The 12,715-nt window shown below is 40.6% G+C and overlaps 1 long non-coding RNA gene across 1 annotated transcript in view; it reads right to left on the bottom strand.

Moving 5' to 3' along the window:
- Window positions 1-377: 377 nt before the first annotated feature.
- The window catches only part of LOC110292003, a 58,285-nt gene continuing 45,947 nt past the window's right edge, over window positions 378-12,715 (bottom strand). The window contains exon 3 of the long non-coding RNA XR_002377632.1: window positions 378-428. This is a non-coding gene — a long non-coding RNA (uncharacterized LOC110292003). The remainder of the gene's footprint in view (window positions 429-12,715) is intronic.

Raw genomic sequence — 12,715 nt, 5'->3', positions numbered from 1 at the left:
CACTGGCCAGTGGTAAAAATGTATTCTCTTTTCAACGGTCTTCATTCTGTGTCCATTTTTCTTCATGTCACAGAAGGCAGCTATCCATTATTGAAAAAGATTACAACTCTTGATCATCTCTGATAAAAACAAATGCTTGTAAAGGACTCAAAATAATGGCCCTTGAATTTGGGCACCTTCTGGTATCTGAGTCTAACTTTAGGATTGATTTTAGGACATTGTAAGGAACCATCTCTATATTCTTGCCTTGTCCTCTAACGGATGATTCTGCTAACTATGTAATTAAAGCACCAGCAACTCCATGTTTATTCATCCTGACTACTTACCATCCTCTTGATACATGAACGTAGGGAGATGGAATTCATTGCTCCTTTTGGCTTTTCTCGGCATGTGTTTGCTGGCTTTGATTAGCAGACCCACAGAGCAATCTGAAATAAATTAGTACTGATGGATGGAAATCTTGGTGGTTTAAATATCATTATTAGTACACACAGAATGTCTGAAAGCCCACATTCTTCTCTTGGCTATGTCTCTTTGTTCCTCATCTTTCCAAAGTTCTGTCAAATAAAACCCTAAGTAGCTTACGATTTGCATGTGATGTAGGAATAAGAAAGACTTAAATTCTTCAGACAAAAGGATCTTTTACTGACCTGCTTAAAGTTTAGGTACTGCTGGGTGAATGGATGGACATTGGAACAGATTAGATATCTAGGTTAAAATTAGATGTACTTATTGTTCATCTTACTGTTAAATGGAAAAACATTACCTTCATATAATATTTGTAGTAAATGGACAGATAAAGTAGATTGTATTTAAATAATTTATAGATGGTACATAGGTCATCTATCAGTCAAGTGGAAATACAGTTTCTTTTGACTTCATACATGGCATCGCTCTCTTAATAATTGTTAGGAAAGGCTGAGACAATGAACATATATTTAGTGTTGTTGACACTAATCAAGTGGCGGTGCAGGTCAGACAGCACGCCCTTATCCAGTGGCTCTTCTTTTTCTCCTTTCTTTCTGTACTGTTTTCTTTGCCACTCCTCCTCCCCAATTCTCAGCTCTCCTGGATGGCACAGAATTCACAGTAGCCTTCATTAAGGTCAACATCAAGTTGGAATTAATGATGGTGGCAACACATGAGAACTTATAAACACAGGCTTGCTGGCGAATAAGGAGCTGAGGGGACAAAAGCTTTCAGGGTGTCCCCTGCTGAGCAATCACAGGAATATTGACAGGCTGGGAGGTACCTTCTCAGGAAAACACAACCTTTTGAAGAGCAGAGACATGAGAAACTGGACACAAGTCCTTTCTTCTGTGCTCAAAGACACCTTGGGTGGGATGGGTCTTTCTGCTTTTTTTTTTGTCTTAGTTCATGTGACTGGGGCTACATATTTATCTATCCTTCTCTAGGTAGCAGAGTTCAGAAGAATTTGAGAACACAAACATCCTTCTGAGAATGGAAACAGAAACAACTAGAACAGCTACTCTCAGCCTTGCTAATGCTGTGACCCCTTAATATAGTTCCTCATGTTGTGGTGACCCCAACCATAAAATTATTCTTGTTGCTACTTCATTACTGTGATCTTGCTACTGTTATCTATTATAATGTAAATATACCTATATTTACAATGGTCTTAGGTGACCCTCATGGAAAAAGTTGTTCAACTCCCAAAAGGGTAATGCCCCACAGATTGAGAACCACAAACTAGAGCATTTATACCCAACCTCTTCACTTAAGACTCAGGGAACATCACAGAAGGACATAAAGACTGCAAGGGTCAAAGGAGGAAGACAGCAGCTATGAGATAGTCTCTTCTAAAACAAAACAAAACAAAACAAGACAAGACAAGATAAGACAAGACAAGACAAGACAAGACAAATTCAAATGGGTTGGAGATTGATCTGGCAGGATTTAGAAAAGTGTAGTGGCTTGTGTTCTATGTTAATTATGTTACCCCAAAACCTGTCCTGCATGTAGTACTAAAGGAAGCCTGTCCCCAGTTGGTTTTTGACTGGTCAGTTAAGTTACTGGCGGCCAATGCCTGGGCAGGGAGACAGAGGTTCGACTTTTTGGATTCCAAAGAAGGGACTGAGGAAGGAGGAAGAGGAGATTCAGCCATGATGAGGATATAGGAGATGGATTATGCCAGAAAGGTGAGGAGGGAGAGACAGCCTAAGTGTAGGTCCAGGGGAAAAGCAGCCCCCGGAGGGCTACCCAGAAGGGTCTATGGCAGTAAAGATGAAATATAGATTTAGTAATTATTAACTCAGGAATATCAGAGGGGAGTGTGTGTTAGTCAGGTAGAGTTAGGGAGTGACCCAGCCATTGAGCTGCTTAGGGCATATTAAAAATAAGTGTGTGTGTCTTTCATTCATGAACCCAAAACAATTGGACAGATGTAGAGGAGGCACACACCTGTGGGAGAGTTTAGAGCAGATTAACAATTTTCTGCTTCAGAAAGGAATGTTAAGTGAAAAAAAATAACAAAAATGGAAGACAAATTATAGAAAAGAAATAGAAAGGAGTTTTCTACCAATTTTTTTTTTATTAAACAGAAAACCCACTGTCTTCGAACAACTTCATCCCTGGGTTTGGAGTATTTACACAGTTTTAGTTACTTGTTGATGTGATAGATTGCTAGACCAGTGAAGGGTTTATTTTAGCTCTAGGTTTGGGGGGATACAACCCTTCATGGTGAGCCAAGCATGAGGCTGCTGGACTCATTTTGTTCAGAGTCAAGATACAGAGAATGGAAAACGCAGGTGCTCATCTGGCTTCCACATGCTAATTCACTTCAGTATCCCAGTTAGAAAGCTAGTGTTGCCTACCTTGAGTGGGCCTTTCTTCTCTCCTTAGCTAAACCTCTCTGGAAGTACCCTCACAAATGCAAACCCCCATGTCTCCTGGGTGACTTCAAATCCTGTCAAGGTGGCCCTGAAGATGAACATTACACCTGGGCTTAGTGATGTATCAAAGATCCTGAGGCTATAGAGTCTGGCTTAGCTTTGTCCCAGGGAGCAAGGCTTACACGCATATCTCTGGAATGAGACCCATATGTTTTTATAACAGTCAGAATCAGGCATCCCTCACTGTTCAGTACCAGCAAATACCAAAGATAGCCTGAACTTAGTCTCCTTTCTCTCCTCCTGTCAAGACCCTCTTCCTAGCTTAATTTCTGCACATATATTAAATCCCAGCAGTGGATTGTTTTAGAAGCCCATTCTGGGATAGTACTGCTGTTGAAACATCATTCTTTTGAGGTTGTGATTTGAAGCCTCTACTCCCCACTCATGCAGGCAGCTGGGAACCTAGAGACTTGCCTCTGAAGGGAACTTGTTAGAGCTTCATAGGCAGCTCCAGTGAGGAATTTGCATGCAGCTAAAAGCAAAGCTGCACAAGACATGAGATCAAACCTGGAGTTTTATGTATCTGTTAGCAATTTCAGATCCGCATGATGGGAGAGCACGGCTGCGGGAATGTGCACTCTCTAGCAGTTCCTTTGAAAGACAGATCAATGTGGAGTTGAAGCAGGCTTTCCCCTTTGATTTTTGGTTCCCAGTTCAAGGTATTTACTTCTTCCTAAATTTAGGTCATGCAGAGACCCTTGTGAAATTCCCCAGGCAGGAGTGCAGCCAGCTGATTTTGCATAGGATCCTGTTCTCTCCTTCACAAGAAGCAGAGGAGGAAGGAATTCCATTGGGAACAGAATAGGCTTTTGTATTTTTTTTTTTTTTTTACAGGAAAGAGTTATGCAGGCAGAACTTGGTTGTCAGTAAAGATGTTTGTTTTGATTGGCAATCAGTGTGTTTAGTCTGTGAGGCAGGGATGGAGGATTGAGAGGTAAGGCCTGAAGGTGTCTTGTCTCCAAACTGGGAACATGCAGAGCAATTGGCAGATGGGTAGAAGGATGCCTTCTGCACTGTTTTAGAGTCTGTCTGGCTTTGCCTTATGCAGCTGGAACTTTTGATGAGTGTGAAGTGTGTATGTGTTTTCTGCACGTGCCTCGTGACCAGGTTGAGCTTTATAGACAGAGTTTGAGGTCAGAGTAGCAAGAGACCTAGTCCGGCTGCAGTTCTTTGAGAAGCTGTGATTGGGTTTTCCCAGCTGGAGACTGGATTGAGTTCAAATTGCGCCACAGGGCTTCCCTAGCCTTGCCCTGCTGACTTGACCTATGTCTCTACTTTCACACTCCATTCAGCTCAGCAAAGACTTTAAAAATATTTTCTCTGAAATTCAGCAGCATAATTACGAGCAAGAATTCCCAGAAACTAACTTCTAGTCTCTTACCTCTGTCTCTTCATCACTAAGGTGGGGAGAACAATGGGACTTATGGTAATATTTGTGCTCAAGGTGGTCTGAGAGAATCTCTGTTGTGAAGTTAGTACAGCTTTTGTATCTAGTTTTGAGATGCCTTCATGATAGATATATACTTACTAGCCATGTAATTAAAATAGTTATTATCAGTGCTGAGGAAGACTAACTCTAGAAGTGATTCCTAACAAGATGAAGTCTGCAAGTTATTTTAAATAAGCAAAATGGTGGGGGAGGGAATTCTGAACTTTTGTATGGTAATTCATTTTGACTATGGCCCCCTCCCCCACTGCTGTCCTGTTCAGGGTATGGGGAGTAGTAGAGGTGGCAATTTATTATTTGCATTAGATGAAAGGGTAAGGTCCCTGCAAAGAAAATGCATTGAAGCTTGGGTGGGCTTGCCTGTTTAGTTAGAAACCTACTATAATATTCAGATGAGACATTGTTTAACACAGGGCTGATGAACTGACTTAATTTGGTGTTAAAATTGTTGATGATGAGACTGTGGAGCTGTCTAACAGGGTAGGAAGGGGATCCTTGCTGTCTTCTGTAAACTAACAGACTGTGTCACTTAAGGGAAACCCAGGACAAGATGTTGGTAGATACCCAATGCAATGGGTAAGGCTGTGTACCCCACACTTGAGGTACAAAAATACAAACACCCCTCTCTGTTATTTGTGCTGTTAATAAGAGGAAACTTTTTGGATGGAATTTTTGAGGATGAACTATATTTTTGTTTTCCTCTACTTTGCTGATGTTGTAATCACATATATAGCTGCCTTTCTGAACAATTCACCAATTACCCCAGTTCCAAAGTTGAAGTCAAGTTAACAATTAAATATATAATAGTGTATTATATATATACATAATGTATTATATAACCATGGCACATATATAGTAATTAAAATGGTGTCTAACACATGAAGACTCAGTGTTTACTCATCCTACAGAGTGGAGAGTTCATTTCTAAGATCATCTGTTGCATAAATCACTTGTATTCCAGTTAGGAAACTAGGCTCAGCTCTTGGACAAACCAAATGTTAGACAGTTGTTGAGAAGAAAAACCCTGGGTTTAGAACCTACCTAAGGTCTCTGACCTACCAGCCAGCAGCACAGAAGTGACTTAAAAATGAGAGGTGGGAGCATTATTTGGTACTGTGCGATATCACAGATTTAATACTGATACCCACGGTAGACTGAGAAGAGGCGAACATGAGGGAGAAGGAGCAACTCCTGCTGATTCCTCACTGTCTACTTGACCTCTGTGTAGCCATTGCTACTAGTGATGTAATGTAGCTAGGTGTTTGGAAGTCCTGACTCAGGTCATCCAAATATTGTCTTCAGATAAGATTAAGAAAGTCACAAGTTCTCTAGTGTGCCCTTTAAAGACATTTGTTTTTCTAGAAACAAGGAAACAGATTATGCTGAGGAACAGGGCCAAGATTGTGCTATAAATTGTGACGATATGAATTAAGAGGACTGGAAGTGTTCCTGCACGTAGGAAAGGACTCTTATGGGGAATCTGTAGAGCCTCATGATCTGGGGTCAGCACATCTGAATGTCTGGGTTAGGAAATTTTATGACTTAATTTTACTTAATACCTCTGGGCCTAAAGTTAGTCTTCCTTTCTCTTCTTCTCTGTCTCTTCCTGATTTTCTGCATCTTTCCATTCTCTCTTTCCCCCTTTCACTCCATGGCCCTCATCCTCTCCTTCCCCTCTCTTTGTTAGAACAGGGAGGTGGAGGAAGATCTGAATCAAATTGGAGGAAGGGGAAAAACACAATCAAAATATATTGTATGAAAAAATAGTTTTCAACAAAAACACAACAACAACAACAACAACAACAGAAGCCTTGCCTAGAGACCAGCTTCATAGGGCACAAGTTAGGTAACATGTAGGATGATGGACAGCTTCCTTTCCCAGATATGTCCCTGATTCTTCTCGTTGGCTCTGTTTGCTGGGATCAATGAACAGCATCTTACCATGGCTTGAGTTGTGAATATTAGACCAAAATCTAATGGATCTAGCTAAGGTGTTCTGAGGGAGCTAGGAGAATGAACCATCTCCATCAAGGAACTAACCTTGAAGATGCTAGAGTAGTAGAAAAGCCTCTAATGGCTTTGTGAAGCTGTGTCATAGAGACCATGAGGATAACATGTATGTCTGAGGACCTGTGGATGACTGAGGATAACTACAGTATAAATAAAAGATGGAAGGGACCAAGTGGACATAAATACCACAATGGCCTCCAAGACTATGATAGCAAACAAGGGAGTATGTCTCTCAGAGGTCATCAACACACACTGAAGGATGGATAGGCTATAAGCAATTGCTTGATTTTATTTATATAGAAAATCTATATAACTGAAGAGATAAGTGTTGGGTCTTTTCAGAGGGCAGTCATGATAGATCTCTTTTTGTGAGCATTTCATAGCCTCAGTAATTTTGTCAGGCCTTAGGACCTCCCCTTTGGCTGGATCCCTCTTTGGGCCTGTTGTTGGACCTTCTTTTCCTCAGGCTCCTCTCCATAACCATAAATTATTATAGAAATCATTTCTCTATGAGAAAAATGTAGTTCTTCTCCTAGGTCTTGAAACTGATGCTAAGTCACATACTAATAGCAGATATGCATTACTTTCTATTGTAGCCAACCCATTCTAGGACCTTTCCCTTAGTGTGGAGCTTACAAAGTACAATAAGCTCCCTTTATTTTTTAAAAAATATTTTTTATTTTAAATTATGTGTATTCCTGTGTTTCTAAGTGGATTTTGTATTTGTAGATTCAATTATCCTCAGAGGACAGAAAAGGGTAATGGATCCTTTGGAATTGAAGTTATAGTCAGTTGCAATCCATCCAGTCCTCTGTGAGAGCAGTGCTAAGTTCTTAAGTGCTGAACAATTTCTCTAGCCCCTATAACAATTTTCCTTAACTTGGAAAACATATCCTGCCATGGGCAAGATCAAGAGCTGTTTGACTAGTTTGCTGATATTGTGTACTCTGAGTAGTATTGTAACATTTATTTCCTACCATTTAACATACATATATGTCTTATTAAAGCAACTAGAGTAATTTCTAGTTTAGACCTTTCAAATCCTGGTCAGGGATCCAAAGTGAGATTTCTTCTTGGTGTGATATTGACAATGGACTCAGGGCCTGCATAAATCACTGGACCAGTGCTTTGTAAGCTCCAAAGTTTTGAATGGGACCTAGAGAAATAGCAGAATTTAAATCAAGTTCAGAGTGTGGTGTGAAGTAGCTGTGTGAGTTGAATTATTGCCCCATGGTATCTGATGATGGAAGCAGGCAGTGGATGAGCACATCATATGCATCCTTAGCACATCTGAACAGAACTTCCATAATGCTGATTGTTCCTGAGCAAAGACATGCTGGTGTGGAAGAATTATCACTATTAAAAGCAATGAGTTGTCTGAGTTGAGGGCACCAGGTTACTAGGTGACTGTTTTGTTTTTCACCTCATCTTTATTATATCTTTTTTTTTTTTTTTTTTTTTTTTTTTTTTTTTTTTTTTTGGTTTTGGTTTTTACGAGACAGGGTTTCTCTGTATAGCCCTGGCTGTCCTGGAGCTCACTTTGTAGACCAGGCTGGCCTCGAACTCAGAAATCCGCCTGCCTCTGCCTCCCGAGTGCTATTATATCTTTTTTAAAAATTAAGTTTTTAAAATTTCATTTTACTTTTAATTTATTTTTTACACTCCATATTCCATCTCAGCCCCCCATCCACCCTCCGTCTGCTCCACATTCCACACTTCCTCCCCACCCCACCCTGTCTCCACGTAGATGCCCCCACCCCCACCCCACCTGATCCCTAAACTCCCTGGGGCCTCCAGTCTCTTGAGGGTTAGGTGCATCATCTCTGAATGAACACAGACCCGGAAGTCTACTGTATGTATGTTGGTGGCCTCATATCAGCTGGTGTATGCTGTCTGTTTGTTGGTCCAGTGTTTGAGAGATCTTGGGGGTCCATATTGATTGAACTGCTGGTGCTCCTACAGAATGGCCCTTCTCCTCAGCTTTTTTCAGCCTTCCCTAATTCGACAACAGGGGTCAGCTGCTTCTGTCCATTGATTGGGTGCAAATATCTACATCTGACTCTTTGAGCTGCTTTTTGGGTCTTTTCGGAGGACAGTCATGGTTGATCTCTTTTTGTGAGCATTCCATAGCCTCAGTAATAGTGTCAGGCCTTAGGACTTCCCCTTTGGCTGGATCCCTTTTTGGGCCTGTTGCTGGACCTTCTTTTCCTCAGGTTCCTCTCCATTTCCATCCCTGTAATTCATTCAGACAGGAACAATTAAGGGTCATAAATGTGACTGTGGGATGGCAACCCCATCTCTCACTTGATGTCCTGTCTTCCTGATGGAGGTGGGCTCTATAAGATCCCTTACTCTACTGTCAGGCATTTCATGTAAGGTCCCTCCTTTTGAGTCCTGGGAGTCTCTCACTTCCCAGGTCTCTGGTGCATTCTGGGGGGGGGGGGGGGGGCCCTCTACCTCCTATTTCCTATGGTTTCCTGTTTACATTCTTCCTGCTGGCCTTCAGGGCTTCAGTCCTTTTCTCTCACCCAATACCAGATCATGTTTCCCTCTCCTCCCACTCCCCCTCCCCATCCACTTCCCCTCCCATGCATGGTGTTCTGGGTATTATCAGACCCATTTAATGGTAAGGTTGCACAAACTCAAGGATGTCTAAAGGCGTGAAGTATACAAGCCAATGGCTCACATTTCACACTATCTTCCATTGTTGTAATAACATCTACCTCTGAGCTTTCAAAGGAAGAAAAACTCTGAGTTTGATTCTTGGCTAAGCTCCAAGTCTAAGATCCACAGTCTGTTGGCACTTTGGTAGCTCCATTCTGGGAGTTCCCTGTAAGATGTTGGTGAAGGAAGATATTTCAAGAGGACAGTGTCTAAGCAGTTAATTTGGCTATTAAAATTTTGATGAAGAAGAAATGGCATAAAGTAGACATTAATTCCTGGGCAGTGACCAATGGCTTGTCTCTCTGAGTCTAGAAGGAACATGATGAAACAGGGAATATTAGAAAGTTGGATGATGACATTTAAAAGAACATATGGGATTCAGCACAAAATATGTAGTTCATTGACTATATCCCAACAGTATGGAAGGACTTACTTTGTGGAGATCAGTCAGATTTTATTCTCAGCTATGTGGGTGCTTACAAAGTGAAATAGCCAGTAATGGAAACTACACATGTCTAATAATATTGTAAAATCTTTTTTACCAACATTAGTTTACCTACTGCAAATGTTTGTGCCTGACATATTGGTAGTGAGTTATGAGCTTTTGATTTTGCACAGTATGTGCTGAACTAGAGGCTCTATTGTCTGAGTAGATATCTCTCACATTCTTAGTCACATGTGGTATATGTCTGAGAAGTTAGTCCTAATCATTGCTAATACACACACACACGCACACACACACACACACACACACACACACATACCGAGTCTATGTTAAAACAAGATTACTAACAACTGGCTGCTTAAGTCCAAGTCAAGTCAGATTGATTGCTCCATTCTATCGCTCCAGGTTTTTTTGAACAAAATATGTCAAATTGTTGTGTTAGGATTTAGTGGATTAATTTTTCTTGTCATGGATTATAGAATAACCCAGGAAGCTAAGAATTTATGGGAGACTCTATTATCTAGGTTATAGGAATGCTTAGCCACTTGCTTTTAAAATCAAAATGGTTATATTTTCCAGGTATAATAGTTGATCTCAATTGTCTCTTGGTAGGATTTTCAATCACCTAGGTGATACATTTCTGGGAATGTTCCCAGGTCTGTTTCTGGAGAGGCTTAAATGAGGTAAGGATCACCTTACACACTAATGGGGTCTTCACCTAGAGCCCCAGATTAGCTACAATAGTGAGCTGAGCACAAGTAATTGTTCCCTCTCTGCTTCTTGACTATGAATGCAATTCATCCAGGTACCTCATGCTCCTTCTACCATGATGGCAGCCAAACTGGGAATTTTAAATGATCAATGTGTAATGAATGTAACATTTAATAATTAGAACTTTTACACTCTCCCTTTCCATACCAAGCATTTGAAATATATGTATTTTATACTTATAGTGTTTCTCAGTTGGAACTTGTCTCTTTTCAAGTGCTTGATAATCATGGGTGGCTAGTGGCTACCGTATTGATAAGTCTACAGTCACAAACTTTAAAATTCATAAGAATGTCTTATTTCTGAATCAAAGGCACTGACACAGAGTTTCATACTAAATAATCTATGGAATTCTGTGAAAGCGTATTTAAGACATATTGTGAAGTCCTTTACAAATACTTTGAGACTGTGAGCAAGTGCGGCAGTAGGAACTAAGGATGAGCCAGCTATCATCATGGATTCAGTTGGGAGTAGGCATTTCTGTTTTAATTTTGCTACAAGCTTAAAAGCTTCGAAGAAGAGGAAAGATTTGCTTTCCTTTCTATCTGTGGGAGTTTTATTACAGTACTGGGGCCTATAAAACTGTGAAAAACAAACAAGTTTGTTAGCATGTGCACTGAGTAAACACATGGGAGTGCATAGTGACTAGTGACTTGATATGACGGGTTTAGATCTTTGGCTTATGTGGAAGTTTAACAGAGAGCACCAAAATGTGCACATAAGACAAAGGGAAAAGACTTTTAGCATAACAGTTGGTGTCCTGGCTTCCACATAAAATGTTTCCTATTGGCTCAAGTTTTGAGTACAGGTTTCCCAGCCTACGAGCTATGTATAAGAGTGCATGTAGAGTTTAGGGGTGGCGTCTTTCTGGTGGAAAAAGTCACTAACAGTGGCCCTCAGAAGATTTTACCTGATTTGCTTCACTTATAATTCTCTGTTGTAATAAAACACCATGGCTAAGGCAACATATGTAAAAAAGTTTACTTGGGCTTACCGTTCCAGAATAATGAGTCCATCATTGCAGTTTTGCTAAACAGTTCTATGTCAAATTAATGTAAGCTAAAGTTATCTGAAAGGAATGAGCAAATGCCTCCATAAGATCCATCTGTAGGGTATTTTCTTAGTGATTTATGGGGCAGAGGGTGAACAACCCATTGTAAATGCTGTTGATCTTGCGCTGATGGTTCTGAGTTCTATAAGAAAGCAGGCTGAGCAAGCCATGATGAGCAAGCCAGAAAGCAGCACCACCCCATGGCCTTTGTATCATGTCTTGCTTCCAGATTCCTGCCATGTTTTGAATTCCTGAACTGACTTCCTTCAATGATGGACTACAATGTGGACCCTAAGCCAAATAAATTCTTTCCTCCCTAATGTGTTTTTGATCATGGGGTTTCCTTGAGGCAATAGAAATGCCAACTAAGACATCAGGGAACCATGACAGCAAGTAACAGGCATGGTGGCAGAAGGCTCCAGTGACATACTTCCTCTAGCAAGGTTGTACTTCCTAAACTTCCCCATAAAGTGCCATACTCTGGGGACAAAGTGTTCAAGTGCTCATGAACGTGGAGACATTTATTTTTTGAACACTCTGTTTTTGATCTTTTGTTTTCTTCTTTCTGGTCTGTCATGTAAGAAATTCACTGCCACAAGATCCCACTATCATGTTCCCAGTCACTATTCCCTGCTGTAATGGACTGACATGCCTTTGCTACCAGCTTTCCCATCCAAGGTACCTCTGTCAGAAATTTTGTCACAGTGATGAGAAACAGAACTACCACAGGTGACAATTTTTGGAAAGGCAAAATTAAGAGGGAAATGAATGAAGAGAAGAGCTAGTTATAACGATGTTACATAGATTCTCCTTGAACCTTCTTTGGTTGAGGAGTCTAGAGTTTACCAGGATTAGCTTATGTGGTTTCCTCAGAGACTGAAGAGGAACACATGAACAGATTTGTTGCTTTGTTCTTAGGTAAATAACAGAGAACAGGGGCTCTTCTTGTGTCTGTGACGTTTTACATTACCTTCAGCTCAAAATAATCTGGATATCCAAGTGACATATCTCGAGGTAGCATCTTCTGCTATATCTCAGTTCCCACTGTGCAGATCTCAGAGCGGAGGCTTGTGGGAATACAGGACTATGAGAGAATCCTTTAATTGAGGAATATATCTGCTTATACAGCTGATTAAAGACTTGTTGAAAAGAATTTAGTGTCCTTACCACCGATCATCCAGCTGGTAGTTAATGGTCTCTATCATGGTTGTAATGAAACCATGGAGATTTTAAAAGAAACCTGTTTTTCTTATATATATATATATATATATATATATATTTAGTTAAAGTAACTTTATTACATTAGGATTTGCTACTATGAACCTTTAGAAGGAATAGTAGCCTTCCTCTTTTGCAGGAAGGTTAAGAAGTTTCAGTGATACTCCCTGTACCCCTAACCGCCCCCCCCCACACCTTAT

Source organism: Mus caroli, chromosome 3 (genome assembly GCF_900094665.2).
Source record: "Mus caroli chromosome 3, CAROLI_EIJ_v1.1, whole genome shotgun sequence".
Classification (NCBI taxonomy): domain Eukaryota; kingdom Metazoa; phylum Chordata; class Mammalia; order Rodentia; family Muridae; genus Mus; species Mus caroli.
Note: the sequence above shows the minus strand (reverse complement) of the source record. Positions and strands in the feature narration are given on the sequence as shown.